The sequence below is a fragment of the Pteropus vampyrus genome, unplaced genomic scaffold (genome assembly GCF_000151845.1).
Source record: "Pteropus vampyrus isolate Shadow unplaced genomic scaffold, Pvam_2.0 Scaffold88, whole genome shotgun sequence".
Classification (NCBI taxonomy): Eukaryota; Metazoa; Chordata; class Mammalia; order Chiroptera; family Pteropodidae; genus Pteropus; species Pteropus vampyrus.
Genome location: NW_011888869.1, coordinates 878,227 through 886,843, shown reverse-complemented (window position 1 = coordinate 886,843; position 8,617 = coordinate 878,227). Strand labels below are relative to the sequence as shown.

Here is an 8,617-nt window from a genome sequence, read left to right as displayed (position 1 = left end):
GACTGAAATGTTATGCCTATAAGAATATATAGTCATTTTACGGAACTAGTACAGGAAGAGGATGGCAGAATCTGAATGACAAAAACAGTTCTCACTACACATTTCAATCTGTGAGCACTTTTTACCCATGTGAAGGCTTCAGCATACTGATTAATGATCACATTTAGAGCCGAAATGGCCTGTCAGCTCTGGATTTTGTTGTAACATTTGCATATTCCCATTGATCTTTGAAAGAGCATTTAGCGGATCACATTCAAGCCTACTAATGACTACACTCTAGCCACTCCTGCTTAGCTAAAACACAATTTGCAGGACAGGGAACAAGTTTGCTTGGTACATCTAATCTCTCTTGAGAAATGTGAAAAATTGTTAGTGAGTGCCCCTGTCCTTAACCCCGCAAACTTCAGAGAAGGCACTTAGTCTTCTCTAGTATTATGGATCAACAACCAAAGTCCTTAATAAGCTATCCTGTGCTGGTCTTCCCTGTGTTCTCTCTGCATTATCCTAATGAAGAAATGGGTCAAAGAAACTACATTCTTCTTAGATAACTTTATAAAAACATAAATATGAAACCAAAATTGTGTGTTCCCAAAGGATAGCCTCATAACTCTGGAATTAGAACTTAACAAAAAAATAAGACATTTGTGAAGGGACATAGTATTCCTTAGCTGTGGCTTTACTTCTTCGTTATCCTCAATACCACAGAGGTTAATGGCCAACACCTGGATTTACATCGCTTGCCGTCTACCACCGTTCAAAACACACATACACGTATATAACACACTTCGTTGTGTTCAATATATTTTAAAATCTCTAAAACTTAGGAATTACAAATTAGTAGTTAATAGGTGGTCATGGGCATGGGGAGCATGGCATAGGGGATGCAGTTAGCATTAAAGTAATGGCTAAGTGGAGAGCCAGAGGAGAGAAAGAGCAATTAGGGGGATTGTTTTATAAACTGTATAAATTTCTAACCAATGTACTGTATACTTGAAACTAAGAATAAAATAAAAATTTAAAAAATAATTACAACAAAGTAATAATAAACATAAAACTTGGGGAAAAAGTTGTAATAAAGTTTATCTAAATGTCAAAAAAAATTTAATGAAATTTAGGAATTAAACATTTTAGAAATGAAGTTTGTTATTTGAATGTAAATAGCTCAATTTGTTGCTCATTTTAGAAAATAGATTAATTCACGTTTACTGAGGATTGTGTATGTGCCAGGCACAGCTCCAAATGCTTCACCTGTGTTACCTCATTTAATCCTCGTGAAAACCCTCCATGAGGGAGGTACTATTATCATTCTCCATTTTACGGAAGTGAAAACGAGGCACAGAAAAGTGAAATCAACTGCTCAGAAACAGAGAATCAGACACGCTAAAAAATACTACAGCCTATGTTGAAACCCTGGTACCCTGACTTCAGAACACAATTCTAAATGCTGAATAGTACTTTCTCTGAAGAAACAAGTGAAAGTGAGTAATGTACTCAAAAACCCAAACACCGTTAAGTATGCTTAACCCATGTTGGTTGCTTTGACTTTAAAATACAAGGGTAAAATCAAATGATCCAGGGTTATTTTGTCATATCAAACTTGGATCGGTGAAGGAATGAAAGCACCTCACAGTGGTGAGCACTCAGACTTGCAGAGGGTATATTATCCATCATGGCTACCGAAAGATGAGACCTCACACCTATCCTGGCAGGCCAACTCCCTTGAAGCATCTAAGTTGTCTGAAGGCTTTTGCTGTGACCATGGCAACCCTCACCTTCCAGCTGTGTCACACCTGCTTTCCATCATGACGAGAACATTTCCGCCCAACCAAGGAGCTATATATTTCTGCAAATGGTGATTTCAGCAAAATGGTTCATCCCCAGGTTGTAACCCAGCTTTTCAGGTGGGCAAATTTAAGCCATTTCTTGGCTGCTCTTCAGGAATGTAAGAAGAGAGGAAGAAAAGGACAGAGAAACACTTTCAAAATGATTCAAATGGGGTTTCATCTCATTTCTCTGAGATTCAAATAAAGCTTAATCTGAGCATAAATGTTTCTGATCCTTCATTTAATCCAGTATATTTTTATCAATTTAAGGCATTTTTAGTAAACCTGAGGCAAATTATATTATCATTAAAGTTAAAAAAAAAAAAAGCTTTTACACCTCACAGGGCAACAATTTTCTAGTTTGCGTGAACACAAGAGCATGAGAATCCCCCATTTAGTTATTTACAAAAGAGATTCTAGGGTCCCTCCTCCTTGAAGATCATGATTCTTTATGTACAGAGTGGAGCATACATAGTAATCAGTTCAAAATTTGAGATTACCTTCTATGACAATCCAAATTTTAATAATTTTCCTCTTTCTTTCTCAATAGATATATACATAGATACATAGAGATATATCCTAATTGTTTTGTTTTTCTGGAGAACCCAGACCAATGCAACAAAATAAACATTTCACTAAAAGAGAATCTCCACTAGCTTCTCTATTTCCTAATTCTCATCTCCTTGTCTTAATTACCTAGTCTATTTTTGCTTTTTCTTCCCCTGATCTTCTCTCTACTTCTTTCTAGGGTTGATGTAAGAAACATCTAAACCTGTAGAGCATTTTTCTAAGAGCTTATTTGAGCCAAACTGATGACATATGCCAGATCGTAAATGCTCCCAAGAATAATAGTTTTGCAGATTTTTTTAAGCATTTGAAATTAAGGAGAGAACGTAAGAAAGATTACATGATCCTGTAAGAAAGCAAGGAGGGGATTGGATTATAGGAGAGTTGACAAAATTATGTGCTCTCATGAGACTTAATACACGCTTCGAGGGATATTACTTCTGGTATTTCAAAGGTGTGTTAATCTAGATGCACAAGAATGAGGAGCAGGTCTGGCATCAAATCTTTCACTAAAGAAGTTATATGCTTGGAACGTGACTACCTGCCATCACCTGCCCAGTTAGGAATTTACGATGAGATTACCCTGTGAGGTCTTTTTCCATAGAACCCCTTTTTTTTCATCCATACTACCACATATATTCTCTGTTATACAGAGAAAAATTACTCAAATTTACATGTGGACGAAAACACTTTGGATGGGAAGGGCCTGCATTTAAATTGCAGACTCCTAGGGCCCAGCTCTAAGGAATGGTGCCTGGATGTGGTGACTCTGAGTGCAGCCGAACCTGGGACCACTCTTTAAGACTCAGTGTCCCGCTCTAAAATGTACAAATCACAATCATCTCTCAAGCAACAGGACCCCTGATCCTGAGAGGGAAATTTAAAACCCACCTGTTTTTCCCCAGAGCATGCCTTAGGTTCTCCTGATGCACCATAGCAGTTTATCAATGCAAAATATAGCTGCAAAAATTTTCCCCAAATTGTCACTGGGAAAAGGGAATTTACCTTATAATCAAATATGAAGGAGCTCTCTAAATTTCTTTATGTTGAACCATAAAGTACTGTTTGAGGAAGACGCATTAATCAGAAACAACCTCAATCAATGCTAGTTTATGATTCTTACTGAATCATATGACATAAAATGAAAAGAAACAAAAGAAATTGTTCTTCATAAAAAGAAAAGGAGAGAAATCGCACATATTTAATAATTACTCCTTGGGTATGGATTCATGATAAAAAGCACTGGATGTCATTTTTCACAATGGTTTTAAGCAGCTCTTTAGAAAGCAACACATAATCTTTCGGTTAGTGGACACATTGAATAAGATCATTAAAATCTCCCCTCTCATGATTGTTATACCTAAGTCAGAGTCTCCCAAAGAGACCGAACAGCTGCAGAATCTCTTCATCAGAGCTTTGAGCTTTGAAACAACTAACGAGAGTCTGAGGAGCCATTCTGAGTAATGGGGAATGCTCACAGACTGTGTGGTGATGAGACCCAAACACCAAGTGCTCCAGAGGTTTTGAGTTTGTCACGTATGCCACTGTGGAGGAGGTAGTCACAGTCATTGAGTGTGAGGCCACACCAGGTGGAAGAGTTGTGGAACCAAAGGCAGCTGTCTCAAGAGAATATTGTCAAAGACCTGGTGCCCACTTAACTGCGAAAAAGATGTTTCTTGGTGGTATTAAAGAAGAAACTGAAGAATATCGCTAAGAGATGATTTTGAACAAGGGAGAACTGAAGTCATTGAAACCATGACTGACCAAGGCAGTGGCAAGAAGAGAAGCTTTGCTTTTGTAACCTTCAATGACCATGACTCTGTAGACAAGACTGTCATTCAGAAACGTAATGCTGTGAATGGCCCTGACTGTGAAGTAAGGAAAGCCCTACCTACATAAGAGATGGCCAGTGCTTCATCCAGCCAAAGAGGTCGAAGTTGTTCTGGGAACGTTGGTAGTGGTCATGGAGGTGGTTTTGGTGGGAATGACAACTCTGATCATAGTGGAAACCTCAGTGATTGAGATGGCTTTGGTGGCAGCCGTGGTGGTGGAGGATATGGTGGCAATGGGGATGGCTATAATGGATTTGATAATAATGGAAGCAATTTTGGAGGTAGAGGAAGCTACAATGATTTGGGCAAACTACAGAAATCAATCTACAAATTTTGAACCCATGAAAGAAGAAACTTTGGAGGCAGAAGCTCTGGTCCCTATGATGGTGAAGGCCAATACTTTGCCAAACCATGAAACCGAGGTGGCTCTGGCAGTTCCAGCAGCAGCAGTAGCTATGGCCATGGCAGAAGGTTTTAATTATTGCCAGGAAACAAAGCTTAGTAGGAAAGGAGAGCCAGAGAAATGACAGGGAATCTACAGGTAACAACAGATTGTAAACTCAGCCAAGCACAGTGGTGGCAGGGCCTAGTTGCTACAAAGAAGACATGTTTTTGACAATACTCTTGTGTATGGGCAAAGAACGCAAGGACTGTATTTGTGACTAATTGTATAACAGGCTGTTTTAGTTTCTGTTCTGTGGAAAGTGTAAAGCATTCCAACAAAGAGTTTTAACATAGATTTTTTTTTTCACACCCATGCTGTTGATTGCTAAACATAATAGTCTGAAAATGACACTGAATAAACATATCCTTTAAAAAAAAAAGAAGAAAAACAATACAGAAAATTGTTATTTGTAGAAATCACCTACACTTTAAAAGTGGGACAGAGGACAGAGGAAACTGTCCTAATACTCAGTAATGTGTGGTGGTGGCTTAAGATAAAATTTTCTGGGACAGCTCCAAACACAGAAAACAGTGCTGTGTCTCAACTTGGGGTTCAAGATGTTGAGCCCTGAAAACCCGTTTTATGATTCAAACAGTATGTCTAGTGATGACAAATAAAGAGATATTAAATGTGAGTGGGAAATGTCTCAGTAAGTTTTTTTTATAAAATGTAAGTAGAAAAAAATCACTTCTTCTAAATTAATGTCCTATATAATTGAAAATACAAATAGCTAATATTGATCAAATATTTGCTATGGGCCAGACACTCTTCTTAACACCTTAATTAATACACATAATTACTTATAGGGAAAGCATTAGAAGTCCCTTATTTACAGATGAGAAAATGGAAGTACAGAGAAGCTAGTAGTATAACAAAACCATTTCACAATGGTGAGACAGAACCAAGATTAGAACCCAGACATCCTGCTTTTAGAGCACGCAGAACCACCAGGCTTTCATTGCTCAGCTAGGTGTGTTTTTCTAATCCATTCAAGCAAGGAGGGCATCTTTTTCTAATTTCTACAAAGATGCTATAAACCATCAGTCCCGAGAGTGCCTACACACACACACACACACACACACACATAATTAATAATAGATTTACTTTATATTTACATATTATACTCAATTTTGCTACTTCCCTAAAAGGTTATGTATTTCTCTCAATCAAATTTAAAAAAGGAGGGGAGCTTCTTACAGGAAAATGAGAAAAAGTAGAGCACATATAATATTTTCTTCACAAAGTCAGTCTTGCTCAATAACAATATTCTTGTATCGACAGCTAAGAAAGTAATTTCTATTCACATCTTTTTAAGAAAAATGCACGGTAAAGGAAATATACAAAACATAAGCAGAAAATTGGTTTTTAATCATTTTTAACACTTCATTTGACCCAGTTTCTCTCAAATGTGTTTTTCATAGATACATTTCGAAGAGCTGAATCCTATTTAGGAACTTATGCCATCTATTTTCTGTCTACACTGCAGGAGGCCATCAAGTACAGTGTACATAGACTTTGGCTCTAGATTACCTGGATTCTAATCTGACTCGATTGCCTAGGTGAGCAACTCTGGGCAAGTTACTTAACCTGACAGTTTCCTTGTCAGTAAATTATGAATCGTAATAGTACTTTCCTCACAGAGCTGATGGGAGCATTAAATGAATTACAAGTGCATAGCACTTAGGAGGCACTATGTGAGCGTAAACTCATACACGTCTATAGCCCAACTGAAAATTGCTTTTAAAACCTCCATAATAATACTATTATCTTTATTCCTACTCTTCTTTTGCAAGTCAAAAATTCAGGGAAAATGTTATTTACTTTATTTCTCTCCTTGTCTTGGGCAACATGAAGAAGACCGCCTAGAGTTTAGTCACACTAAAAGCAACATTAAGATCCTTTTGGTCACCATCACTGTCACTATCCAACAACTGAAGACAGCTAGTTATAAACACAGCCCCAGGTCAAGAGTTTCAGATGCATTATCTCCATACTTTTCCTTCATTGTCTATATCACATCGCTTACCATATACTATTTTGTCAATGCCTGGGCTGGAAGAGGACTTAGATAAACTATTATACTCCCAAAATTACAAATATCTTGAGAATAACCTAAATTGGTTTGGATTTCTATTTATCCAGCAATAGTTTAAGTGTTTGAAGGATTATCTATAAATTGTGAGCCTTTTAGAGATTGACAGACCATAAAATGTAATCTCCACAATGGCATTTTAGGTCAATGAAGCTGGTTATCTCAACTAAATCAGACAGCCTTTGAATTTAGTGAAACTGTTCCAAGAGCTCCTTCGTGTGTTTGTGAAGACAATGCTCCCAAATGTTATACCATTTTGTGGAAAAGGAACTATCTCAAAGTGTGTGTGTAGTGACCTTGAAAACTGAACTTAATTGTACCCTTAATTAAATTAAAGGTAAAGGGAAGAAGATAGAAGGTAAGAATTAGGTGGGTAGGAGTTTAGATATGTACTGATGTGTTTGATAAACTGTAGATCCTCAAGGAACAGTGAGCTCTAAAAGAGAAAATGATGTTGGTTCCTTAAGGAAAACTTAGACCCAAGGATGAGCATCAGGTCCATATTCACTATACTGGAGCACCCCTTGGTTCGGTCAGTCCCTTGCGGGGTGTGTGCTAAGTCTATAGCAAGGAAACACTCTCTCCAAGGGCTGCTCATGAAAGAAAGGCTTCTCTATTGGCCAGAGAGGAAGAAGAATGGCAAGAGTTGATTGTCCAGAGGGAGTTAGCAGTGGTGCGGGCTGCAGTCCACAGCAATTGAGAGTGGGTGGCCTGGATGAGGTCAGCCCCAGCTCGGGCAGGTATGAACTGTGAACTGTCAAGATTAGCGGTCCCACAAAACAAGCAGCCACACAACAATGACCTACAGGCTGCCAAGTAGTGGCAGTCTGCGGAGGACACTGAGACCACAGCAGGTAGCAGAACAGATGGAATCCAGCACTGTAGTGTTTGGTTCCGAGAAAATGTAAAAAAACTCCCCTCCTTCCAGGGATATCTCCTCCCAGCAGGAAAACAATGTTACTCAAATCTTCAGTTGATGACAGTGACCATTTGAAAACACAGATGAGGACTTATTTTTAGCATTTTTAAGGAGGCATATTTCCTGGGAGGAAAAGACTGATTTCCTTCTCCTCAAGAAATTGGAGCATAGACCATCAAGATTTACATATTACTGTAAATGTGACACCTTTTTACTTGCTGGAAATTGAATGCCAGAATGTGAAACATCGAGTCTAAATTATCAGTAAAATTATTGTAGTTTTCACTTAAGAGTAAAATTTTTGGTTTTCACAGCTGGAGATAAGCTACTTGCATGTTGTGGATAGAGGTCGGAAATGGTGCTAAATATCTTTTATGCCCAAGCCAGCCCCACTGCAACAAAGAATCATCAATCTCAAGAGATCAATCTCAAGAGGCCTCAACATACCTCTGGGCCTGAGTCAGTCTCTGAGTATAGAAGTATTTTATTTTTCTTCTCCTCTCTCTGTTAGATAAGTACATTCATACATATACATACCCACAGATTCCACAAGTGACTCATGTTTACTTCTGTGGGAATATAAGAATCAATTTTATCATTCCAAATGAGAAAACACTTTACATGAAACATTCAAAGTTAGAACAGTGTGCTATACATTCTTTTTTTTTAATGATGATAGGGCAGAAAACCTGTGCGAGATTTTAAAATTATATTTCGTTAAGTGTGTTTTTACACTTTTTAATTTGGCATTGTCTTTACCTTTTTTGGAGCAGAGAGAATTACTTTGACTTAAATTTGAAAGAAAGACAGAATTTTTGTTGCCAGTGGACAATATGGTTAAATTTTAGTGTTATTTCTTTATTTGTTGATTTGCTTTTTGGTCGTTGCCGCATCTATGCACCTCTACTTACATACTGTAAGAGGTAGGGAATGATAATA

At 37.8% G+C, this 8,617-nt stretch overlaps 1 pseudogene; it reads left to right on the top strand.

Moving 5' to 3' along the window:
• Positions 1 to 3,737: 3,737 nt before the first annotated feature.
• Positions 3,738 to 4,700, top strand: LOC105294501 (annotated as a pseudogene).
• The last annotated feature ends 3,917 nt before the right edge of the window (positions 4,701 to 8,617 follow it).